The following is a 27837-nucleotide window of genomic DNA, read 5'->3' on the forward strand; positions in this document are numbered from 1 at the left end:
TTGAGCAATTTATGTTAACAACCAATTTATCATCATATTTTATTTTCTTGTAATGATATAACCAAAGATTGAAACCATGCTGTCATCAAAATTACCGGTAAAGAAAAATAGAACAATTGAAATCATACCTGAATTATCATATGAATTTTAAAGCGAAACACTTGATTATAGGCCGAAGAAGTTTTCACTGAGCATACCGAATCATGTAAACCAAAAGCACTCTTTCACGTAAGCAAAGTCAATTCTCCAAATTCTTCTATTGTCAAAGCATGTATAATACACGTTTATATTTATATTTATACTTTCCTGTTTAGATGGAAAATTATTTTAATTAAAAATTTAGACTGAATTTGTGATGATTTTAAGTTGAAAAAGGCAAAATAACAAGTAACGAAAAGCAACAAATCAAATAAAAGAAAAACCACTAATCAAATTAAATATATAGTTGTACGCCCTGGTTTTCCCACGGGTTGTTAACCAGTTGAGATGCGGCCTAATCGTGAGATACGGCCTAATCATGTCTACCACGTAGACATCCCCAAGACCGGAGCTGCCACTCGAAAGATCCTACCTCCTCAGCTCGAGATAACCTAAGGATTCGCCAAGATTAGACTGAGTTTGGACTCTGAAGGCCACTGGTCGAGGGAAGCATCCAGCTCGTGACATGAGCTAGAGTTGGAGGTTGTGACCTTTTATAAAGTCAACCACGCAAGGTAAACGTGCATATATCAGACATCACGTGTCTGATATATCCCTGACTTCTCGGATACGCAGCATGAACGTACGCATTCTGGCACCCACGACTGGGTTGGGCCGTGCGGCCCATTATCCCCCTTACCTATTGATTAGACCACACTTCATGTGTCAGGTTTTAGGAATTAATCATGAATGTCACAGAGTTGACATGATAGGTAAGAAGGTCACGGGATGACCTTACCAACTCCCAGGTGCCCTCTCCTATAAATATGGAGACCTTGGGAGTTGCAAATGGTTGGATTCTATTGTGTAAGAAATACCCTGTAAAAGAATACCAAGCATATAGCAATAATATTGACTGGTGGAGTAGAAGGATTTTAACATTTGAACCACCTAAAAACGTGATTGTGTCACAAGCCAATTTCTAAAAAGATCATTCATCCATTTCGGTTCAACATAAGCACTAATCCCTTCCTCTTATTTTCTTAATTACCTGTTGGTGAAGAACCGCGTCAACAATATTGTTGACCCAAATTTCTGTCAACTAATAAAATGAGAAAAGAGCTAGTAAAATGAAATGAATCACACCATAGGCTTTTTACGTGGTTCGGCTATTAACGAGGCCTAGTCCATGAGCCACTTGTATAAAGGAGAGCTTGCTGGAATCACAAGCTCTTTAGGGTTTACAACTTGGCAGATGATAGTCTTGCTCCAAGGTAAAATGAAAGTCCAAAAACTAGGGTTTTAAATACTTACAAATGACCCCCTCATGCTCTATTTATAGGTAGCATGAGGGGAGCTAAAAAGGCAGTCACCCTTTAATTAAAGATATATTTACAATTCATTCCCACATTCTTTGGGAATTATTCATTACATATTGGGTATATTACACGTCACCTGGCCATAGGCCTATTTGGGCGGTCCTAGCCTAAAAAGTACCACTCCTTCAATATGTGGTCCCCCAAATCTCCGAAAATCTCGCGAGGTAGTTATTGGGACTTCTCGGGCGCTTCGAGAAGTCAACGTGAAAGCGCTTTTCCTAAACCTGATCTCGGGGACCTCCAGAGGAGTTATGCTTTAGAAATTCATGGAGGGTCCCGAGGCCCTCCTCGGGGGTTCAGTAGCTTGTATTCTGTTTACTTATCGGTCCGATGGTCCACTTCCGAGAACTTCGTGGGAAGTATATCACATATATCCCACGTGTCGTTAGATGCTGATGTGGACGGTAGGCCGAAAAAGGCCTGGAACATTTGCCTCCCAAGTCTCTAGCGTACTTCGTGCGGTGGAGACTTCTCGCCAGTTGACATGTGGCAAAAATTACTTGGGCACTTGGTCGGCAATTCTGTGCTCGACTAGACACGTGACAAACATGAAAGACACTTTCGAAATTGTGTCGGGGACCGACCGTAGGACACGTGTAAACTTTCTATTGGTGGGACCTCTGTGATCGCCTTAAATCTTGAGACACGTGGTGTTAGCCGAGTGGTTGGACTCCTGCGAATGCATTTTCCGACTGGTCGGAACTCTGCGAGTTCCCCTACTAGTCTGTCTCGAGGAGTAGACTGTCAAATCAACAGGCATCTCAAGATGGTACTTTTCAAGGTGAACCATTTGATGGTACTCAAGTACCTGTCATGATGATCTGTTTCTTGATTCAAAATTCAGAAAAACCCTATTTAACCTGAGACTCTTCTTTCTCCCTTCATCAGGATTTTTTGCAATTTCAAGTTTCCTTTGAGTTGCAGACTTCCCTTGGCCTTTTTCATAAAAAAAACTAGGGAGCCAATCAACCACCCCAACAGTTCAGTGAGAATATTCGAAGTCGAAGGGCGTTGATTTATTCCCATGAGGACTACCTACCAGACCTATCGACGCTTCTTATCACTTAAGTTTCTTTTCCCAGAATTTCTTCTTTCAAGGTTTTATACATGGTTTGTGATTTGTGGGCTTGCCTTAGGTTTAGTCTCTACTCGATAGTTGCTTGTGATTTCTGAGGTTAAGGATTTGTAGGGTTTGCCTCTCCTTTCTGGGTTTTTCCCTCTTTTTCTCTTAGCCTTCTACGAGCAGTGCCCTTCTTTTAATGTTGATCAGAGTACCTTGGTGTTCCTTTGGCCAAGTTCTTAACTGCTCGTTTTTGTTTCAAATGTCCCGTGACTCCGAACTCGAAGAGTTGCATGTACACGGACACCATTCCTTTGACACTGGGTTTTTATCCCTACTCCGCAACGAGCCAGAAGAACAAGCTGTCGAGGAGTTGACTCCATCAAGGAATCTGTGCTTACAAAGGGAGAGTCGAGAGCACGAGGACCTAGCTGTATCGAGGGAGACCGCAACTCGCGAGTGTAGATAGCTAAGGAAGGCATCGGGGGTTTGTTGAATGAACTCGGGCTATCGCGACATTTGGTCCACCATCATCCTTAGTCGGAATTACTGTGGCACTACCTTGTTTGATGGCTCAAGCTCCACTAGCCTGTGCAGGACCTTTGTCCGCCCTACAACCTCAAGGCTCAATGCTAGACCCTCGAGCACCTCCTCCATGGGCCACACACTTCGAATCGGTGAGTATCGCTTCCAAGCTAACCTTCATGGATGTTCTTGGAGCCATCGAGGAGCATTATGGAATCTCCTCCACACACTTCTTCAACTAGATCCTTGATAGAACGGAGAGGGCCTGTTCGCCTACAATGGGTTCTCGGCATGGAGCCAGGCCCACCTCGAAGTAGGGGCAACCCTTCCACTCCCCAAGTACTTCATTGACTCTGTGGTGTGGATGCGGATCTCGCCCTTCCAGCTTATTCCCAACGCCTACCGACTACTGGTGATGTTCTATGTGTTGTGAAGGGAGAGGAACTGGGTCCACCCGAGCCCTGAAGAACTTCACTACCACTTCCAATTGAAGGCGGCTCCTAAGAAAGGCGGTCAGGAGGATGACGACTTTTACCAGCTGACGAAGTGGGCGTCACCCTACCGAACTCTCCATCACAACGAGAATAAACCTCGTGAATCCAAATTTTTTTTTTCTTCACAACGGGCTTCGACACCCACAATAATCACCAACTTCGCTTGGCCTTCAACCGAGTCGGTAAGTGATCACACTTTCATTTTTGTTCTACGGTATATTGGCATTTCCTTTGTCTTACCTACCTCCAATTTCTCCTTTTGTAGGTCAATACTCGGGGCCCCAACAGAAAGACGAATACTTGGTTCGGGCCCAAGCTATTCATGCCCTCTCTCACGAAGAGAGGGATATTCAATTGACCACCACTGCTCGGTTGTGAGAAGTGGGACTCATCAGTGCTGAGCAAAGAGTTGATCGCCTCGACATGACGGGGATAGTCAATCTTCATCAAGGGAGAGGCGCATCTTCCCCTTGGTGGTGGTCGACGAGCCTGACGACCTGAACGCACCAGACCTTGGGCACCTGGAGGAGGATATTGATGAGGCTGCTGAGAACTCTCGATAGTTTCCATTGATGAGTGCCGAGGAGGAGGCTCTCAACCTGGGGATGGCTGCCCCTGCCGCTCGAGAGCCTGAGGAGGATGCTCCTGAGCCCCAGATCGAGTTGGAGGAGAGGTTTACGAGGCCTTCGAAGTTGTCTGTGTCCAACGCGCTACCCGTCGCCTACGTACCTTGAGGCAGCTTGAAGCTGAGAACCAAGGCGAGGTGATTTCTATCATTGTTCCCGGACTGTCGAAAGGGGTCACAGTCCGGGACACCCCTTTTACGCCTACTTTACGTTGGTACTGGTATGCCGATCGACGTTGGTCAAGGTGGCAATATGCCGACTACCTTGACCGTGTCGACGAGTTAGTTCATCACCACCATCATGGGGATCTCGCAACGTCTGCTGCGGTGGACCAACTCATGGCAATGCGGGCCCAGGGATTTGACGAATATAGCACCAATGTGGGTCTGGATCTGAGTCTACTTCTCGATGCCATGAAGAGGACGGTTGAGGAACTGGTCTTGTCAGGGAGTGAGGTGGAGTCGGATGACTTGCGAGGAAATCTTCCTCCCGAGAGATCCCCTGTCGCCGAGGAGGTCCTTGATGGTGTGATGACATTCCCCAAGCTAGACTATGTCACCATATTTTGATTCTCCTTGACTTTGTTCTTCACCAACTAACCCTTATTGTCTATTGTGTTTCAGGTTAAATGGAGTCTACACGTCTGATCGTCGACAAGAAAAAGGCGACAATGGAGGCCCGAAAGAGGAAACAGGCTGGCGAGCCCTCGCGGACGCAGAAAAAGCCAAGAGTTACCACTGTTGACACCCCCATGGCTACTCAGGCTGCAGGGCTGACTGTCTCTGTCAGTGAGGTTCTGCTCTCAATGAGTTCCGCTCTAACGGTGGGTCCCCGTAAGGATGCAAGTGCTCCTCCCCCACTACGTCTGACGGATGCGGGAAGGCTACCTGTGGCTCAAGAGGTCTTTGAACGGGTGGCGCAATGTGGCAAGGCAATTGTCGAGGAGTCTGCACCTTCTCTGGCAGTTTCATTGGATTGTGCTCCCCTAACGGGGGCACCTAGCACAGCCTCTGCGGAGCCAAACAGGACGAATTTGAGGCCTTGGCCCATGCCGACTTCAAAGAATACCTCCGGGACCTGGGGAAGGAGGTCTCCCCTCTGGCTGCAGGACTGCTGACCATAGTGGGAGATATCTTGGGGAGCATACCCCTTCGTTGATGGGCCGAGCTGAGGCAGCAGAACATTGTCGATCTTTCTCAGAGCCAATCGGTGACTTTTGTCTTGGTAAGTTGTTTTCAATTCAGCGGAATTTTTTCCTTGATTTTACTCGCATATTTCTGACTTTTAATGTTCAACATTTTTGCAGATGACCCTCCCCACTATCCAACAAAGCGAGGCTGTGAATGGATTGATGTGGGACACCCATCGTTTTCATGAGGAGCTCCAAAACTATATTGCCTTGTTGAACAAGGTTGAAGCGGAGTTGGCCAAGCTAAAAGGTGATGGTGTTTTTCCTCCCGCCGAGGCAAAGCCGGCCTAGTCCTTTACGAAGGTTGAGCGTGCATGGGATGATGAGAAGGCTCGTCGAGAGCCTGTCGAGAAAAAGTTGGTTGCGGCTTGGGAGAAGATTGCCAACAATGAGGAGAAGATTCTTCTCGAGACCGTCGAGAAGGAGCTTACCTAGGCCCGGTCAAAGATTGTCACCCAAGTAGATCTCATCCACCAGGAGACGTCTTTAAAGGCGAGGATCGACGCCCAAGTAGCTCGGGTGGCTGAGGTGATTAAGGAAAGCCAGGCGGAGGTCGCCAAATACCGTGAGATGTCCAACTCGTTCGGTATGGACGCTATCTTCAATGTGTGGCTCTGCAATCCAGACCTGGACTTGAGCTACCTTAGGGATGACGAAGCCTATGTCCAGGGCCTTTGCGAAGAGCGCTTGAAGGCCGACGAGGCTCATGAGATTAGCGTTCTGACCTCTTGGGCCTACTGGCTCCGAGAATGTCGTAGTCCTTGCTGTCGAGCTGCCCCCCGGGTCCTCGGACGCTCCCACTAGTCGTGATGGGCCGCCTTCCATAGTAGTCTTATAGATTTTTTTTTTCTTTTCTATGTATTTACTTTTTTATAGGTCTTCGGGCCTTTGGAGATCAACTCAATATTGCTCGCACTCCCGAGCCCTTTGTATATAAGTTGTAACATAATATACAACTCTTTTTTATTTACATGTCTGTTCCCGTTAACTTAGTCAATTGCTTTTTATGATTTTGACACATAATTTGGGCACTGAGGTTTCATGACGCTCTAAAGCTCCCGTGGTGTAGATTGATATCATTGTAGCTTGACTATTTCTGGGTATTAGGTAGCTTTATGCTTATCTCTTTTAAGTATTTCAGTTGACTTTTAACATTAGGGCCTTCGACTCACCTAATTCTACCAGATTTCTTTGCATATGTTGCCACTCGCTCCAAACTTGAGTTCGCACCTTTGTGCTTGTTTTTACGTACTTGTTAGTTTGACACTAAGGCCCCGGGATGCGGGATGCGGGATGCACTCAGATCTTGTAGTACTCTCACTCACCTTTCCTTAGCTTTATTAGTCCATTCTTTTCTCAACTCTAAGGTACCCTTTTCATGTTTCTCTTATCCGAGTTGATGTAAGTATTCAAAGCTACGATTAGATCCAATGCCTTTCGCGTTGACTTTGAGTCCTAAGACACCGTAGTCGCGAGCATGCGATGGTCGGAGACCATGTTTGAGATCTAGCATACCTATTATCGACACTAAGGTTCTCGAAACATTCTAAGGTTCCTCTTTCATGTTCCTTTTATTTAGGTTCCACTTAGGTCTAGCTTGCTAGAACTATTGCTTCCGAGTGATTCGAGTCCTACTCATTTGCCCCCCAAGTGATTAGAGATTAATAACCTGTGATCACTTGTTTCGGGTCAGGCGAGTCACGTACAGTGCCATTATTGATGCGTAATTTAAGCTATATCTTCCTGAAATACCTCATATCGTGTTTTAGGACAACACGATTTTCATTAATTTCTACCCATTATTCGTTACATAACAAAACAGGAAAAGTAAATTGCCAAAAATAAAAGACAATACAAACCTTTGCTTAAATTTTCATTGGTAATATTGGCGAAGGTGCTCGGCATTCCAAGCATGTGGTATCAATTCTCCATTCAGCTTGGCCAGCTTGTATGTCCCTGGCCTGATGACTAAATCAACTTGGTACGGTCCTTCCCAATTGGGGCCTAGTGTCACGGGCTGACATTTTGACAGCGGAAATGCCCGTGCGGCACCTTGACTCCTCTGAGCCAAGGTTAGCCTTCCAACCATTCGAATAACAATGGGCACATTTTTTGCGCGACCATGTGCCTCTGCACACTTCTGTCTCTCGAACAACTCTCGGCGAGTCATGCTCTTCAGCATCTATGAGTGCAATCATGCATCAAGGCTATCTAGCCGAGACACTCACACTGACCATAGGTTCTCACTATGGCAAGGCAAATCCCAACTCCGATGCTCACCCAGACATTCGCAAGTCGAGGTAGCATGTGTGGCTAAGAGCCAACACCAAGCTGATGTGCCAACACCTCCTATCATGTCCCATTCGATACTATCCGATTAGCTCCCGTCACAGGCCAAGGACTCCCATACGTCCATGGTCCAATCCTCAAGGAACCATACCATCATGCGTGTTGGCAGACCCTCGAGACTGGCTGCCAGACTAGTAGCACACACTGGACCTCTGTCCTACTCAAGCATAGTGCACCCTCTAATGCTTGCATGCTAACAAGTCCCACAAATGACTTCCCGTGTCATCTCATGTCGAGATTCATGGCCATGGCGCACCACGATATCTCTCGAAGGTTTGGGCCACGTTCCATGCAAGCGGCATCCCGGCAAGCCAAGGGAACCGTACCCTTAAACCTCTGGCAGCACACTTAGACGCACTACTGGGGCGGCTTGGTAATGTCCATGAGTACTCCTACTCATGGAGACATATGAGTCCCCTCGTGGTCCTCATATGCCCGCCCTACTAGTCCTCCCAAGTAGTAGTAGCTCACTTGACGCACTTGCACCAGGGGGTGGTGGAGAGCTGACACCAGATGCTCCCCCTACAAAGAGCCTTCTGAACTTTTAGCCTTTTACCAGGAACATATATGATTTTCACTTGGGAGACATATTTGGCTTCCAGCTTGCCAATTCTCCGAATCTCCCAAATCCGATTGTACCATTGCGTTCATTGACCCTTCAATATGGAACTTACGAAGTCCCGTCCATTTCCGGGCAATATTGAAGATATTTACGAAAATGCTACTGCCATACAAACTAGGCATCAGCATGCTCATCAGCTTGCACCCTCGCGTGCGCATCTGACCGAGCGCCATCCTAGCTTGTAACATGCCCTCCAGGTCGGCATGTTACACCTAGCACTCCCACTCCTGGATCTTTGGTAGCTAAGAACACCCGTCTAAGGATGAGGTCCCCTACCAAGAACTTTCGATCTTTAACCTTGGAGTTGAAGTATCGAGTGACCTTCTGCTGGTATGAAGCAACCCAAAGTTGTGACAACTTGCAATATTCTTCGACTAGGTCCAACGACTTCCGAAGTAATTCATGGTTAGTCATCGGGTCATAGGTAGTGCGTCGATGGGTAGGAAAGGCAGCCTCCACTGGGAGCATGGCTTCGCATTTGTACACCATGATGAAAGGTGTGTGAACAATTGACGTCCGAGCAGTAGTTCGATAGGCCCAAAGAACTTGGGGTAGTTCTTCAGGCCAAGCTCCCTTTGCTCGCTCTAACCTCTTTTTTAGAGACGTCTTGAGTGTTTTGTTCACAGCTTCCACTTGGTCGTTCGCTTGGGAGTGCGCTACCACTGAGAAGCTTTTGTGATACCCATGTTTCTCATAAAAGTCTGTGAAAAGGTTGTCAAACTGTAAGTCGTTGTTGGACACCAATTTTCTAGGAAGGCCATATCGACAAATGATATTCTTGATCACAAAATGAATTTCCTCAGACGTAATTGTCGCGAGCGGTTCAACTTCCACCCACTTGGTAAAGTAATCGACAACTACCACGACATATCGGACAGCTCTGCCTGTGGGAAATGATCCAACTAAGTGAATTCCTCAAACTGCAAAGGACCACATACTAGTCATCCGAGTTAGTTCATTGGGGGGTGCTCGGGGTATGTTGGCATATCGCTGACATTTGTTGCACCTTTTAACGTAATCGAGGAAGTCTTTGTTCATAGACGGCCAAAAATAACCTTGCCTCGGGATTTTCTTGGACAAGCTTTGCCCCTCAGTATGATCACTGCAAAAACCTTCGTGAACTTCCTGCAGAATGGCTTGGGACTCCTCGATTGTTACGCACCTCAAGTGAGGCATAGAATGTGACCTTCTGTATAGCCTGTCGTCCGTAAAAATGTATCGAGGAATTTGGTATTGCAGCATTCTAGCTGCATTTTTTTGGCTGGCGAGCTCTCCAATTATGTATTTCACAATTGGTCCCATCCAAGTGTCCTCATACTGAATTTCGCATACCCTTTCAACCTCTTGCATGCTCAGTATTGCCACAAAGTTAATGGGAACTACATTGAGGAGCTCAGCATCCCGAGTAGTCGCCAGCTTCGCAAGGGCATCTGCGTTAGAATTTTTTTCTCGGTAGACTTGCTTGATGGTATATTGACTGTAGTAGTTCTCGTGCCTTGGCCAAATAAGAGGACATTCTGGAGTCCTTAGCCTGGTATTCCCCAATCACTTGATTCACTACAAGCTGTGAGTCGCTGAAGATTTCGAGTCCCTTATCCTGCAGCTATCGGGCTACTCGTAATCCGTTAAGAAGTGCTTCATATTTGGCCTTGTTATTTTCGTTCGAGAAACCATCGACAAACAGTTTCTAGATGGGCACCTTTATTCCACTTGCCTCTGGCTCATCACATATACCTGTGCACTCGACAACAAAGTTGGCTAAGACATGCCCTTTAATTGTTGTTCTAGGGCAATACGATATATCGTATTGGCTGAGCTCTATTGCCCACTTTAGTAGCCTTCTTGAGGTAGCTGGTTTCTGCAAAACTTGTCACAGAGGATGATTGGTCAGAATCATTATGGCGTGTGTCCGGAAATAATGACGGAGTTTCCGAGAAGCCACCACTAGGAAAAATGTCAACTTTTCCATCAAAGGGTAACGGGACTCGACCCCTAGCAGCGTTTTGCTAATGTAATAGACGAGGTGTTGCTTTTTCCCCTCGCGTACCAAGGATGTGCTAATTGCATGCTCAAAGATGACCAAATATAAAAATAATACCTCTCCGTCTACTGGTTTTGAGAGGATTGGTGGTTGGGACATGTGAGCCCTAAGGCCCTTAAAGGCCTCCTCGCACTTCTCGGTCCTCTCGAACTGTTTAGCTCCTCGGAGGATGTTAAAAAACAGTATGCATTTATCTGTCGCCTTGGACATGAAAAAGCTCAAGGCTACAATTCTCACAGTCAGGTTCTAGACGTCTTTTCGTTTTCTAAATGAGGACTTTGATTTCTTAGGGTTAGCTTCTATGCCTCGGGAACTCACAATGAAACCCAAATTTTTTCCTTAAAGCTACTCCAAACGTACACTTCTGGGGTTGAGCTTCATATCGAACTGGCGTAGAACGGTGAAAGCTTCTTTCAAGTCTGCGATGTGTCCTCCTGAGGTAGTTTAGAAAGTAAATGGAGGAGAGCAATTGGAAAATTTCAGCTCAATTGAGGCTGGAGTTTACTGTTCTATTTATATGCAGGCCAAATCTGTACAATAGAGAGTGAGTACCTCTTTGATGTTTACAAGTGTCCCAATATCAGTACAACACAGAAAGCAAAAAGGATTACACTGAGCAATAATAGAATTTGTATTCTAGTGCTAGGAGTATTCTAGAGAAGAATTTGTTAGAAGGCTAAGTACTATTCGGTGTGTGTATGACTAGGAGTGGTAGTGTGCAGAGGAGAAGGCAAAGTACTATGTTTCTTAATACCATCCCTCAAACGAAGTGGTGAAGCTGTCACACCGAGTTTGTCACTCAAAAACTTGAACCTTGAATGAGATAGTCCTTTGTTTAAGCAGTCTGCTATCTGATCATGTGATGGTATATATCGAATGTCAAGCTTCTTCTCCAAGACTTTGTTGCCCACAAAATGGACATCAAGTTCTATGTGTTTGGTTCTGGCATGGTACACTGGGATGGATGCCAAGGCGCTTGCACTCATGTTATCGCACTATATTATAGGTGATGATGGTAGAGGGAATTTGAGCTCTTGCAGTAAAGCTTCTAGCCAGGAGATTTCTGCAGCAACTTGAGCCAAGGCCCTATATTTTGATTCTGTATAAAAAAAACAACAACTGATTGTTTCTTTGATGACCCTGATACAAGTGTCTCCCAAGAATACACAATATCCTGCGACTGATTTCCTATCATCTAGGCAGCAAGCCCGATCGGCATCTGAGAAGCTAGTCAAGGAGTCTCTCTCGCATCTCTCACTGTAAGTGATATGTAGACCATAGTGAATTGCCCCTTTGAGATATCTGAGAACACGCTTAGCTCCTGACCAATGGACTATGGTTGGTGCTTTCAAGAACTGACCTAGCTTATTCACAGAGAAAGAAATGTCTGGCTGAGTGTGAGCTAAGTACTGTAATCCCCCAATGAGGCTTCCGTAGGTTGTTGGATCTGCAAACGATTCTCCATCTTCAATTGACATTGGCTGTCATAGGAGTGGGACATGGTTTCAGGTTTAGCATGTTGAATTTCTTCAGCATCTCAATGATATACTTTCCTTGTGAGAGATATAAACCTGTTGAGTCACGTACAACTTCTATTCCCAGAAGTAGTGTATCGAACCCAGGTCCTCGAGTGCAAATGTCTTGTGTAACTTTGAGGTAAAATGTTCCAGGTGCCTTCCATCATTCCCATTAACTATTATATCATCAACATAGATGAGAGCCATGATGATATACCCTTTAGTTTTGAGTAGAAACAAAGATGAATCTGCTTGAGTTTTCAAAATTCCATTCCAGCAGCGTTTTCCTTAATCTGTCAAACCAGGCTCTTGGCGCCTGTTTGAGGCCGTATAAGGACATGCTGAGTTTACAGACATGGTTGGGCGTAGAGTTATCTACAAATCCTTGCGGCTGGTTCATGTAAACAGCTTCTTCTAAATGCCCATTTAGGAAGGCATTGTTGATGTCATTCTGCCTTATGTCCCAATTCTTAGCTACTGCAATAGTATGGACCACTTTGACAGTAGATGCTTTGACAATGGAACTAAAATTTAAAATCAACTTCTGGTCTTTGGTGAAAACCTTTTGCAACCAGTCTTGCTTTAAACCTCTGAAAAGAACCATCATCACCGAACTTCCTCTTGAATACCCACTTGTTGCCTACTATGTTATATTCAGCAGATCTTGGAACCCAAGTACACGTCTGATTTGCTTCCAAAGCATTGAATTCCTTTGTCATGGTCTGCTTCCAACCTGCATGTTCAAGTGCTTCTTCTACCGAATTTGGTTCATCATCTTTGTCTTCCCATTTTGCTTGACCAAGGTAAACCTTAGGCTTAAAAATACCATCTTTAGATCTAGTAATCATGGGATGTGAGGGACGGATTTCCTTCTAAATTTCAGTTGCATCTGTAGTGTCAAACATGGTTTTCTCGGCTGGAGGTGAACCTAAGTCAACATCATGAGGATTTTACTTGGAAAAATCAGAAGTGATGTTCATGGGATCCGAAACACTAGCTTGACTATTTTTGTGACAGGATTCAATATGTAGTTCTGGTGATGCTGCTTGGGATGTATCAGGATGACAAGTATCGACTTTTGAGAATTGCTGTTTGGATATGTTTTCCTGAGTACGTTAGTGTGTATTTGGCAGGACTAACCATGACAAAGGAGTATGAACAGACACTAGATTTTCTCTCATAGTTATTTAGAAAACCACCTTTGAAAGGGAACTCTTCTTCATTAAAGACCACATTCCTAGAGATATAGATCGCCCACTTGGACTTAGACACGTATACCCTTTGTGAGACTCACTATAACCCATATTAACACATAACATAATGTAATTGAAACATGTGAGTTTGATAAGGTCTAATACAGTGAAAACAAACACACCCAAAAGTTTTCAGAAAGTTATCAGGTTTCTTTGAGTTAAGCATTTCAAAGGGCGAGTTTCCTTCAAGAATGGGAGTAGGCAACCTGTTTATCAAAAAGACAGCAGCGGTAAAAACTTCACTCCAATATTTTAAAGGCATTGAGGCTTAAGCCCATTTCAACTATGTGTCTGTGTTTTCTTTCTGCTCTACCATTTTGAGCAGAGGTATAGGGACATGAGTGTTGAAAGATGATGCCACTTTGTTTAACTAAGTCACTAAATGCTTGTTATTCTCCTCCCCAATTGGTTTGCAACTTCTTAATGTTCCTCTCATATTGGTTTTCAACACGCATTTTTAATTGAATAACTGCATTAAGTGCTTCTGATTTTGATTTGAGAAAATAGATCCAGGTGTTTCGGCTACAGTCATCTATGAAATGGATGTAAAATCTCAAGTTGGTATTTGACATAACTGGGGATGGTCCCCAAATGTCAGTGTGAATTAAGTCAAGTGGTGCTTTGGCTTTGCTGTTAAAATTTTTAAAAGGCCGAGATTGGGATTTCCCAAACTGGCAGGCATCACAAAAATGTGTTTTCTCATTCGTTAAACTTGTTACATTTGCATTTTTCAACACTTGATTCAACACTCGACTAGAGGGATGTCCTAGACTCCTATGCCACACATCCTTCAGGGAATTCAAAGACTCAACATGACTTGACTGACTCCCATTTGCATCTGTTGAAGACACTTCTACAGTAGATAAAAAGGACTCTAAACGATTGAGTTTGGAGTTGGTTTCTGACTTTGGCTAAGTTGTTTGAAGCTGTTACAAGCCATCCTTAAGCTTCCCTTGCAGCACCACTTTCTTTGTGTCCTTGTCCTTCACAAAACAAGAGTAGAATTCAACAAACACATTATTATCAACTGTCAACTTTGAAATACTGATTAGATTTTTGCAGATTTTTGGAACATGTTGCATTTGAGTCAAAACAAGATTGCTATAGTTTTCAGAATTTAAAGTACCAGCACCAATATGAACAATAGACAGCTTACTCCCATCTCCAAATGTCTCCAACTGTCAGTTTTTCCTTACCATTGTACTCGAATTTGCTAGCAAGGCTGTCAACATCTGAAGTTATATGGTTGCTCGCACCACTGTCGGCATACCACTCCTCATTGTTAACAATTTCTGGAGTAGCTACAAAGGCAGAGGAATTTCCTCTCTCTGAGTTGTGTCTAGCAGCAGTAGGATTGATTCATCATATCTATTATAACAGATTGCAGCAAAGTGCCCATATTTTCCACACCTGACATGTGGGTTTTGAGCCATTTCCTTTACCACTCCTTTCATAAGATCTGTTGTTCCCTTCTCTGAATTGTCCTTGATTAGAGAATCGACCACTCGGGTTGTAGCCCTGAGATGGACGTTTGCCATTGTTTGGAGCATTTGGCCTGTTAGCAAAATTTGCAGATGGTGATCCAAGATCCTTCAGCAGTTTGTTGGATGGGGTTAGCGTGTTAAGCCTCTCCAACTTACTGTCATAGTTGAGCAGTATATCTTGGAGCTCCTGCCATGTAATGTTTGGCTTTGCTTCAATTTTCACCAAGATGGACATATAGTCTAGGTCTAAACCATTCAGAACATTAGTAATCAAATGAGATTCAGGGTATGGGTCACTTGCTAGGGCCAGTACGTCGGCCCACACTCGCATCTGCCGAAGGTACTCTGCCATGTTCACGTTCCCCTTTCTGGTTGTCTATAGCTAGGTTTGTGTTTCATCTTTGTTAGCTTTGGAGTGGGCACTGTATAGTAGTTCTAGGGTTGTCCATAGTTAAGGTGTCGAGTTGGAACCTGTTAGCTGTATATATTAGTTGTTTATATTAGATGTAAATTAGCTATAAATTAGGACTAATTAGTTTCCTATTCTCTCATAGTTTCCTAGAATAGCTTCCCTAGTTTGTATATAAATGTGTTTATTTCTCATTGAAATACAAGTGAATACAATTCTTATCACCTCTTGTTACATGGTATCAGAGCATTAGTCTGTAAAATTTGAATTTTGCTACAAAATTAGGGTTTTTCTTTTGGGGTTTTCCATAAACACAAATTAGGGTTTATTTCGGAAACCCTAGTTCTGTTGGTCTACTATTCTCACCACCCACACCAAAGAAATCCTTAGCCGCCACTCTTCATTCCCCAAAAGTCCGGGTGCCAGAACCCCTGCGCGTGGGCCCCACAAGCCGCAACACCACTTCCCACTCGTCGGCACGTGAGAGCACATGGCATCGTCTTCGGCAGCCCTTTTTGTTCCATTTGGTCTCCACTGCGTTTCTGGTTGATCATTGCTTCGTTTTTGCTCACCTAGTTTCCGTAGTTGTGACTGTCAAGGTTTGTTGTAGGATCTTTGTTGTGATTCCACATTGGTTTTTCGTGTTTGTTGCTGTGTTTCTTTAAAGAGTTATGGCTGAGAATAAATCAGAGACGAAATCCGTGGCTTCATCTGATGTGGTTTCTGTGATGTCTAAAATCACGGACCATAAACTGACTGGTTCGAATTATTTGGAGTGGTGTAAGACTGCTCGACTTTATCCACGAAGTATTGACAAAGATGACCACTTGATTGATGATCCTCCTAAAGAAAAAGATGATTCAAGACAGACGTGGCTCAGGGAGGATGCTCGCTTATTCCTTCAAATCTGGAACTCTATTGACAGTGAGGTAATCGGTTTGATTAATCATTGTGAGTTTGTTAAAGAACTAATGGATTATTTGGAATTTTTGTATATAGGAAAAGGCAATCTCTTCCGTATGTATGAGGTTTGCAAAACATTCTACCGTGTGGAGAAACAAGATTAGTCCCTTATAAACTACTTTATGTCATTTAAGAAGACGTATGAGGAGCTTAATATTTTGCTGCCTTCAACAACGCCAGCGAGAGCAGATGACTATTATGAGCTTTCTAGCAGGGCTCTCACCTGAATTTGATTATGCGAAAGCACATGTTCTTTCTGGTTCTCTGATGTTTCCTCTTTACAAGATGTCTTTAGTCATATTTTTCTTACGGAAATTACTCCATCTGTTCTTCTTAATAATGCTTTGGTAAGTTGTAATAATTATGCGCCTAGAAAATCTTCTATTCTATTGGGCATAAAGGAGGCAGTTTGCAAGGAGTTGAAACTCGAACACCGGATTCTGGAGGCATTATTTGCAACTACTATAAAAAGCTAGGCCAATCCAAGTTTGAGTGTAGAAAGCTACAATTTAAAAATCAGCAACAACACTCTGCTATTGTTGCAAATACTACTGAGGCCACTGATCAATCGGTCCTTATTTCTGCTGATGAATTTGCCAAGTTCTCACGATATCAGGAATCACTCAAGTCGTCATCTCTTTTTGTCACTGCTATTGCTGATTCAGGTAAATCTAATGCGTATCTTCTCTCTTCATCTTCCAAATGGGTCATTGATTCTGGTGCCACATATCACATGACAGGTAATTCCAGTTTCTTTTCCACTTTTCATTCTCACACTTCCACTTCTGTTGTTATCTTAGCTGCTGGGTCATCATCTTGTGTTCGTGGGTCTGGCACTATTACTCCTACACCCCTACGTACTTTTTCATCTGTCTTACATTCACCTAGTCTATCCTTCAATTTGCTCTCTGTTAGTCAACTCACTCGTAATCTTAATTGTTGTAGTTAGAAATAGGGAAATTTTCTGATATATTATTTTATTGTGAATGATACAATATATACACATATAAGAGGTTGCCCTAAAACAATATAATAATATTCTACTTTAATGTCAAATCACTCTATTTAACAACTTTCCTAAAAATAAATAAAATCAGCAAACAAATAAGCTATTTTATAGCTTTAAACAATCATTCTAGAATTAGAAAACTTCCTAAAATAGTTTGATTTTCTCCAACACTCCCCCTCAAGCTGGTGTAAAGATGTCTTCCATAGCCAGCTTACGACTCAGAAAATCAAATTGCTTTTTGAATAATCCCTTTGTAAAAATGTCTGCTACTTGCTCTTCGATTGGAACATAAATCATGCAAATCAGGCTTTCCTCTATCTTTTCTTTGATGAAATGTTTATCCACTCCTACATGATTTGTACGGTCATGCAGAACTGGATTACAGATAGCAACCTTGTTATCACAGTAAAGTTTCATAGGGGATGCTTGAGATACCTTCAACTCTTCAAGTAACCTTATCCATAATATCTCACACATACCATGAGCAACAGCTCTAAACTCAGCCTCAGCACTACTTCTGGCAACCACATTCTGTTTTTTACTTCGCCATGTGACTAAGTTACCTCAAACGAATGAATAATAACCTGAGGTAGATCTTCTATCAACTATACTCCCAGCCTAATCTGCATCTGTATAGGCTTCAATTTGTAAATGGCCTCTTGACTTAAACACGAGTCCTTTTCCAAGTGTTCCTTTTAGATACCTTAAGATTCTGTAGATTGCTTTGAAGTGTTTAGGTCCAGGTACATGCATGAACTGACTCATCATACTCATTGAGAATGCTATATCTGGCCGTGTGTGTGATAGATAAATCAGTCTCCCTACTAAACATTGATAGCGTTCCCGATCCTTCACATTCTCAGCTTGTGTGGGTTGCAATTTGACATTTGGTTCAATGGGTGTTTCAGCAGGTTTACACTCTAGCATACCAGTCTCTTTAAGCAGATCAAGAACATAATTACATTGATTAACAAAGGTTCCTTCCTTGGACCTAGCAAATTCCATTCCAAGAAAGTATTTTAAAGTTCCCAAGTCTTTGATCTCAAACTCTTGAGCAAGTCTCTTTTTCAACTCATCAAGTTCATCATGATCATCTCCAGTTAAAACAATATCATCCACATACACTATTAAGACAACTACCTTTCCTTCCTTTGAATGTTTATAGAACATGGTGTGATCTGCTTGACTCTTGAGTATATCCATGGCGCCTCAACACTCTACCAAAGCGCTCAAACCAGGCTCTAGGAGATTGCTTAAGCCCATACGAGGACTTTTTAAGTTTGCAAACTCTCCCAAAACCAACACCCTTTTCAAAACTAGGTGGAGGACTCATAAACACTTCTTCTTCTAGATCCCCATTAAGAAAAACATTTTTAACATCTAATTGGTATAAAGACCAACTAGAATTAACAGCAAGAGAAAGTAGAACCCAAATGGAATTTATTTTTGCAACCGGAGCAAAAGTTTCTTGATAATCAATTCCATAGGTTTGAGTAAACCCTTTTGCGACAAGCCTAGCCTTATACCTTTCAACACTCCCATCAGCTTTGGTTTTTATTGTAAAAACCCATTTGCACCCAACAATCTTTGTCCCCTTCGGTACTCTTACATTCTCCCAAGTACCATTTTTAATGAAGGCATTCATTTCCTCCATAACTGCCAAATTCCAATTCGGATCATCCAATGCTTCTTGTATATTTCTAGGCACAACAAGTTTTGAAATATTCGCAATAAATGCTCTATGGTTTTTTGTAAGAAATATATTTAGCAATAGGATACTTAGTGCAAGTACGAGTTCCTTTTCTTAAGGCAATAGGAAGATCTAAATGGGTATTTTCAGGTTAGGGCTTCCGTTTGACCATGTGCTGGGATGATTAGCTGGTCTTTATTTCTTTCAGGTACATTTCTCCTAGAATAAACCAAAGGCTCAAGATTTTCACGATTTTTAATAAATCGTAGTATTTCTTTTTCTGACAAACTAATTTCAGATTCACATTCAGTAGGTTGAGCTTGAGCTGTTTCTAGAATGATATTAGGGAGCGGATCAATTTCCCAAAAATTTGATTCCACTAAAGTCTCCCCTGAATAAAATTTTTGGTTAAAAAGGGGGTTTGTTCCAAAAAAGTAACATTCATAGTCATATGAAATCGTTTGGTAACAGGATTAAAGCACTAGTAACATTTTTGATTAGGTAAATATCCAATAAAAATACATTTTTCAGCTCTTGGTTCTAATTTGGACCTAGACCTTTTTGGAGTGTGAACATAGGCCGTACAACCAAATATTTTCAAAGGAATATTTGAATTAATTCTACACCCTGGAAATAATTTTTTCAAGCAATCAAGAGGAGTAGTATATTGTAAGACTCTAGTAGGCATCCTATTAATTAAATAGGAAGCCGTAAGAACAGTATCTCCCCATAAATATTTTGGAATATTCATGTAAAACATCATAGCTCTAGCCACTTCTAATAGGTATCTATTTTTTCGTTCAGCCTAGCCATTTTGTTCAGGTGTATCAGGACAAGAAGATTGCTGAATAATTCATTTTTCCTTTAAAAAACTGCCTAATGTATTATTAAAATATTCTGTTCCATTGTCAGATCTCAAAATACTGATTTTACTCTGAAATTGTGTTTCAATCGTACAGTAAAAATCTTTAAAAATTTGAGCTACATCAGATTTTTCTTTCATTAAATAGACCCAACAAAGACGAGTATGGTCGTCGATAAAAGTAACAAATCATTTCTTACCTGAAAATGTGGTGACCTTGGAGGGTCCCCAAACATCGCTGTGAAAAAGGTAAAAAGGTTGAGAAGGACAATAAGATTTTTTAACATAGGTGTTTTTATGGCTCTTGGCCAATACACAACTTTCACATTGAAAAGATAAAGGATTTAATTTTTTAAATAAACCAAGGAACAAATGTTTCAAATAGGAAAAATTAGGATGGCCCAACCTCTAATGCCATATCATTATTTGATCAAAAATAGAAAAAGAACTGATACTACTAAGTCCTTGAGCAATTTTATTAATAGATAGAGTATCCTCAAAATAGTAGAGACCATTAATCATCCTAGCACTGCCAATCGTCTTCCCCGAGCGTTGGTCCAAAAAAATACAATGAGATTCATAGAAAACAATACAACAATTAGAATCTCTAGATAGTTGACTAATAGATAAAAGATTACAATGAAGTTGTGGAACATGGAGAACAGATTTAAGATCTATTCCCTCAAATATTTTAACAAGGCCTTTTCCCGCAATAGGTGCGAGAGTTCCATTGGCTATCCTAACATTTTTATTACCTGAACATGGGATATAGGATTCAAACAGTTTAGAAGAATGTCATATGGTTAGATGCTCTAGAATCAATTATCCATGGAGTAGAATTTAAAAAGGAATGGAGAGCATATTTTTCAATACCTGTTTGTGCCACAGATGCAACAGAAATACTAGATGATTGCAGATTGGATTTCAGCAGCTCATGAAGATGAACCATCTGCTCTTTTGTAAAGGGAAGAGCTTCAGCCTCATTGGCAGCAACATTACGCCGATATTTCTCTCGTGGTTTCTAGTTTGCTGGTTTCCCATGAATGCGCCAGCATGTCTCACGAGTGTGACTAGGCTTGTTGCAAAAATCACACCAGACCCGTGGCTTTTCATCAGATTTATTCCAGGTGGATCTGCTATAGCCCCCTCCATTAGTAGTAGCTAAAGCTGATCCTTCAACAGCTGCTCCAACAACCTTCTTTCTTAACATGACATTCCTTCGACTTTCTTCTCTTCTAACCTCCGAGAAGACTTCAGCGAAGGCAAAGGTGGGCGGCCAATGATTCTCCCCCTCACCTCATCAAACTCAACATTAAGACCAGCCAAAAACTTGTAAATTTGATTGTCCTCGACTGTCTTTTTATGATGTTTACCATCTTTAACAGATTCCCATTCATATGTGTCAAAAAGAGCAAGATCTTGCCAAATTCTTTTCAACAGAGTAAAGTATTTGGTAACATTGTCCTCGCCTTGTTTTATGTCATCAAGTTTGAGATTCAACTCAAAAATTTGAGATTGATTCTCCAAATCAGAATACATCTGATGAACATTATCCCATAATTCCTTAGCAGTAGGATAACACATATAGTTTGAACTAATCTCCTCCATAGAATTAACCAGCCAAGTCATAACCATGGAATTTTCTGCATCTCATGTAGCATAAGCCGAGTCATCCTCCTTAGGTGCCTTCTTATCACCCGTCAAATAGCCCATCTTCCTGCGTCCTCGCATGTACATTCGAATCGATTGACCAGCGCAAAAAATTATCACCATTAAGACGAATGGTGGTAATCTGAACAGAATGGGATTCAGAAACATATTTAGAGGATTCAGGGGTGTTAAGGTTGATAGGTTTGGTTGGTGGGATAGTAGTGGACTCATGGGAGGTATCTGACATCGTGATGAGAGAAAGAGACTAGGGCCGGTTCTGATACCAAGTCAGAAATAGGGAAATTTTCTGATATATTATTTTATCGTAAATGATACAATATATACACATATAAGATGTTGCCCTAAAACAATACAATAATATTCTACTTTAATGTCAAATCACCATATTTAACAACTTTCCTAAAATAAATAAAATCAGCAAACAAATCAGCTATTTTACAGCTTTAAACAATCATTCTAAAATTAGAAAACTTCCTAAAATAGTTTGATTTTCTCCAACAGTTGCATCTCATTCTTTCTCGATCATTGTTTATTTCAAGATCTTATAACGAAAAAGATTATTGGTAATGGACATAAATCTGGAGGCCTCTATGTTCTTGACATACCGCCACCAACTTCTATTGCTTGTTCGAGTCACTCGCTTTTGAGGCTCATTGTCGACTGGGCCATCCGTCTCTTCCCTTGCTCAAGAAACTTTATCTGTAATATGGTAAGGTGTCTTCATTAGATTGTGAGTCGTGTCAATTTGCCAAACACCATCGTCTTAGTTCGAGTCCTCGAGTCAATAAACGTGCTAGTGTTCCTTTTGAATTAGTTCATTATGATGTTTGGGGTCATCTTATTTTGTCTAAACCTGGATTAAAGTATTTCGTTAGTATTGTTGAAGATTATTCTCGTGTAACTTGGTTATATTTAATGAAAAATTGTTCTGAGTTTTTTAATATTTTGTGCATTTTGTGCTGAGATTAAGAATCAATTTAATGTTTCTATTCGTACTTTGCAAAGTGATAATGCCAAAGAATATACATCTGCTTTATTTCATTTTTATATGCTCTCTAATGACATGTTTCATGAAACCTCTTGCGTTGATACTGCATTCCAAAATAGTGTAGCAGAACGTAAAAACAGACATCTTGAAACTGCACGAGCCCTCTTATTTCAAATGCATGTTTCTAAACATTTTTGGGCCAATGCCGTTTCTACAGCATGTTTTCTTATCAATCGCATGCCATCTTCTGTTCTTAATGGTGAGATCCCGTATAAAATTCTTTTTCCTCGCAAGTTATTATTTCCTGTTGATCCTAGGATATTTGGTAGTACTTATTTTGCTCGAGATGTTCGACCAAATGTCACCAAATTAGATCCTAAGTCATTGAAATATGTATTTCTTGGCTATTCTTGTCTTCAGAAAGGGTATAGGTGTTATTGTCCAAATCTCAACAAATATCTTGTCTCCATTGATGTTATTTTCATGGAAAACACACCTTATTTTTTGTCTTCCTCTATTCCTACTCGTCAGGGGGAGAATGATGATTTGTTGCTATATTCCATCACATTTTCTTCCCCTGACACACTTCCTGAGGAATCTCCTATTTTTGAACCTGTCTCAGACACTACTCACAATGAGTCTCTTATTACTCACCCTGTCTTAGCCACAGCTCCCAACATGCCTCCGCCTCCTATTAAAGTGTACACCAGGCGTCTGCCTTCTGTTTCATGTCCTGCACCTGCTTCTTCGTCATTAGATCCAGTCCCAAGCGATGATCTTCCCATTGCGCTACGTAAAGGTAAACGTCAGTGCACTTATCCTATTTCTTCTTTTGTTTTTTATAATCACTTGTCATCTTCTTGTTTTTTTATTGCTTCCATTGATTCTATTTCGATTCCTAATACTGTTCGTGAAGTCATATCTCATCCTGGTTGCCATGATGCAATGATAGAAGAGATGAATGCTTTAGATGACAATGGTACTTGGGACTTGGTCGATTTACCTTCAGGAAAACAGATCATAGGGTGCAAATAGGTATTCACTGTTAAGGTCAATCCAGATGGATTAATTGGTCGATTAAAAGCCCGCTTGTTGCTAAGGGTTATGCTCAAACCTATGGAGTAGACTATTGTGATACTTTTTCTCCGTTGCTAAGTTGACATTTGTTCGATTGTTTATTTCAATGGCAGCTACTCATCATTGGCCTCTACGTCAGCTAGATATCAAGAATGTTTTTCTTCACGGAGATCTTCAGGAGGAGGTGTATATGGAGCAACCTGCTGGTTTTGTTGCTCAGGGGGAGTCAGGGCGAGTTCGTCGTTTTTGAAAATCTTTATATGGTTTGAAGCAAAGTCCTCGTGCTTGGTTTGGTAAATTTAGTCAGGCTGTTGAGAAATTCGGTATGCTGAAAAGTAAGTCCGATCATTCTGTGTTTTATAAATGATTAACTGCCGATATCATTCTGTTGGTTGTGTATGTGAATACTATTGTTATTACTGAAAATGATACTATTCATCTCTTAAATCCTTTATTCATACTCAAATTCACACGAAGGATTTGGGGGTGCTCAAGTATTTCTTGGGAGTTGAGGTAACTTGGAGTAAACAAGATATTTTTCTATCTCAAAGAAAGTATGTCCTTGATTTGTTGATTGAGACAGGAAAATTGGGAGCAAAGTCTTGTAGTACTCCAATGAGTCCTAATGTGCACCTTACAAGAGATGGGAAACCATTTGAAGATCCTGAAAGATATCGCAAGTTAGTTGGAAAGTTGAATTATCTTACCATGACTCATCCAGACATTGCATTCTCAGTTAGTGTTGTCAGTCAGTTCATGTCATCTCCAACAATTCATGATTGGGCAGCGTTAGAGAAAATTTTGTGTTACTTGAAAGGAGCACTAGGACGAGGTATTGTGTACGCAGATCATGGGCACACTCATATTGAGTGTTTCTCAGATGCAGATTGGGCAGGTTCCAAAGTGGATAGAAGATCCACTTTAGGTTATTGTATTTTTGTTGGAGGGAATTTGGTCTCTTGGAAGAGTAAGAAGCAAAATGTTGTGTCACGATCAAGCGTAGCGTCAAAATATAGGGCTATGGCACAGTCTGTGTGTGAGGTAATGTGGATCTATCAATTATTGACTGAAGTAGGACTTAAGACTTCATTACCAACAAAATTGTGATGTGATAACCAAGTTGCTCTTCATATTGCATCTAATCTTGTGTTCCATGAGTGGACTAAGTACAGTCATTTTGTTCGTGAGAAAATTCAGCAAGACTTGATCTCCATAGGATATGTGAAGGCCGGTGAACAACTAGGGGACATCTTTACATAAACATTATATGGGGTGTGCGTTGATTATTTTTGTAACAAGTTGGGCATGATTAACATATATGCTCCAGCTTGAGGGGGAGTGTTAGTTGTTTATATTAGCTATAAATTATGACTAATTAGTTTCCTATTTTCTCATAGTTTCTTAGAATAGCTTCCTTATTTTGTATATAAATAAATGTTTATTTCTCATTGAAATACAAGTGAATACAATTTCTCTTCACCTCTTATTACAAAGCCCATAACTTCTGTTGCAATTTGCTCTGTCATCGACCCATATAACCATCCCATTAGAAGCTGATCATTCACAATCCACTGTTCGAAGGCTGGATTGCTCTGAGAGGCCCTGTTTTAGTTCCATCCACATAGCCAGACAAACGATGGCTGCGAATGATGGTGGAGATCATGATTCTCCATAGTGTGAAGTTATTCTTGTCAAGCTTTGAGGAAAAGGTTGATTCAGAGTGCTGTAGAAAGGTGGAATTGTCACCTGCCGAGGGGCAACAACAAGTGCTTGTTGAGCAGCAACCGCGGTTTCTCCGATCGTCGGTTGGGATCTTTCTCCTTGCGTCTGAGATGCTTGACTCCTAGGACCGTCTTCAGTGGCGTTTGCCTTGAGCATTGCTCTGATACCAAGTTTAAAAAGTAAATGGAGGAGCAATTGGAAAATCTCAGCTCAAGCTCAATTGAGGCTGGAGTATACTGATCTATTTATATGTAGGTCAAATCTGTACAATAGAGAGTGAGTACCTCTCTAATGTTTACAAGTGTCCCAACATCAGTACAACACAGAAAGCAAAAAGGATTACATTGAGCAATAAAAGAGTTTGTATTCTAGTGCTAGGAATATTCTAGAGAAGAATTTGTTAGAAGGCTAAGGATTACATCGTCGAGATAATACTCGTCTTTGGCTGGTACATCATTCTCCTCCTCCCTGGAAGATCTGCGACGGAGGAGGTCCTCTGGCCTCTCATTTTGCGGCACATCAGGATTCACTCGAGACTGGTTTCATATATCCACCATGGTCGAGGTTCTTCTCTAGCTTTCTACAGTTGTCAATGAAAGCACCAAAATATTGACTCAAATTTTTGTCAACTAATAAAATGAGAAAAGAGCTAGTAAAAAGAGATGAATCAAACCACAGGCTTTTTACGTGGTTCGACCGTTAACGAGGCCTAATCCACGAGTCACTTGTATAAAGGAGAGCTTGCCAAAATCACAAGCACCTCGTCCACCTCCTCCACCTGGAAGTCTTCCAAGGGGAGCAGGCAGTGGTGACAAGGTCCACAGGGCTCCAGAATTGGTTGAATTCTATCAGTAATGAAACGTGAGGCAAAGAAGGATACCTCGTCATTGATTTCTACAGGATCTAACAATACTTCTGAAGCAAGGAGCAATATGATTGGGGAAATTGAAAACAGATCGACATTCCTCTTGGCAGATGATAGTCTTGCTCCAAGGTAAAATAAGAGTCTAAAAACTAGGGTTTCAGATCCTTACAAATGACCTCCTCATGCTCTATTTATAAGTGGCACAAGGGGAGCTAAAAGGACGATCACCCTTTAATAAAAAGATATTATTTGGGAATTATTCATTACATATGGGGTATATTACACATTTCACCGGGCCATAGGCCTATTTGGGCGGTTCCCTAGCCTAAAATGTAGGTGGTCCCAAAATCCTAACGGAAAAGGCACCTGGGACCACTCCTTCAATATGTGGTCCCCCAAATCTTTGAAACTCTCGCGAGGCAGTGATTAGGTCTTAGAGAAGTCAACGTGAAAGAACTTTCCCTAAACCTAATCTCGGGGACCTCCTGAGGAGTTATGATTCAGAAAATTTACGGAGGGTCCTGAGGCCCTCCTCGAGGGGTTCAGTAGTGGTCCCATGCGCCTTTAACTTATCAGTCCGGTGGTCCTCTTCTGAGAACAACTTGGGAAGTATATCACATATATCACCATGTGTCATTAGATGCTTACGTGGACGGTAGGTCGAAAAGGCATGGACATATATATATATATGGAAAAAATTTGGGTAGTGATTGTTTTTAATCACTAACGATAGGTATTTTTAGTATTATTCAGTATATGGATAAGTCGTAACTCAATTTTTTTTACATGACGTTGTATAGTGTAGTTACAGGAGATGTCTAACAAATTTTCAAGAAATTTTGAATAATTTAGGATGTCAAAATCAAGATTTAAATAGCTCATTGCATGTATATATATTGAAACAAACACGCGTGTAACAAGCTGTTTGAATCTTGATTTCAGTATCTTAAATTATTTGAAATTTTCTAAAAATTTGTAGGAGATACCATTATACAGTCATATTAAAATATATTAGAGTTGCAGTTTATACCAAAAATAACTATAGGTAGTGCTATATATCGAAGTAGAAACAAAAAATCTGATTGAAACCAAGAGAAAGACATAGCGGCAAATTGTGGAATACACATACGAATCGAACGGCAGAAACCGAACATATAAAAGTCAAATAGCACAACAAAACTTTGAAACTTTTCTTCTACGAACTTCTGAATCTGATGAAATAAGAAAATTAATCTTCAAGCAGATAGCAAGTCTTAAAAGTTTTAGATAACTGATTCATATTCGGACTGGTTGGTGGGTGGTTTTGGGGAACGACGGGGGACAGAAAAGAAAAGAGAGGTCGGAGGGGTTGTCAGACTGGTTTTGGGGATAACGGGAACGGGGGAGAGAGAATCCCTTAGAAATATTTATAATTAAAATTCATGTTTATTTTTTAAAAGATGATTTATTTATTTCTCATAAAGATTAGTAATTTGCTATCCTTGAACACATGTTAATTAACAATTTTTTATTGTTCAACTTAACAAGAGTTCATTACCATTTACAAACATAAACCACCACTAGTGTCCTCTTTCAGTTGCCTTATTTTGACAATTACACCAGTAAACTATGCTATGGTCAAGTTTGATTTCAGCTGTGGCAGTAGAGATTTTAACAAGTATTGTTTTTATCTAATATGTAGTAATGATCACTTCTAAATAAATATTTTCTGTTCTGATTTTCAAAATTTTGGTCACTACTCATTATTGATACCAAATGCAAGTTTAACATCATCTCAAATCTTTCTCGTCGTTGTCCTTGAATTTTTAAATACTGGCAACTTATTTCTTAAATATAATAATTAATGTTTAAATAGTCTTGATTAGAGACAACTCCTTTTATCAACATTGTTAACATAAGAGTTT

General features: G+C 41.2%; 1 protein-coding gene across 5 annotated transcripts in view; it reads left to right on the plus strand.

Moving 5' to 3' along the window:
• The window catches only part of LOC133805156 (KH domain-containing protein HEN4-like), a 34530-nt gene that overhangs the window by 6161 nt on the left and 532 nt on the right, over positions 1-27837 (plus strand). The window contains exons 9-10 of one of the 5 annotated variants that reach the window (XR_009878871.1): positions 4846-5446; positions 5529-6381. The exons of 3 other annotated variants lie outside the window; for them this stretch is intronic. The gene's annotated coding sequence lies outside the window, so the exon portion shown is untranslated. Of the gene's footprint in view, positions 1-171; positions 229-4845; positions 5447-5528; positions 6382-27837 lie in introns of those variants that run through there. One more of the 5 variants, XR_009878872.1, reaches the window with a different exon arrangement.

This window comes from Humulus lupulus, chromosome X (assembly GCF_963169125.1).
Source record: "Humulus lupulus chromosome X, drHumLupu1.1, whole genome shotgun sequence".
NCBI lineage: Eukaryota > Viridiplantae > Streptophyta > Magnoliopsida > Rosales > Cannabaceae > Humulus > Humulus lupulus.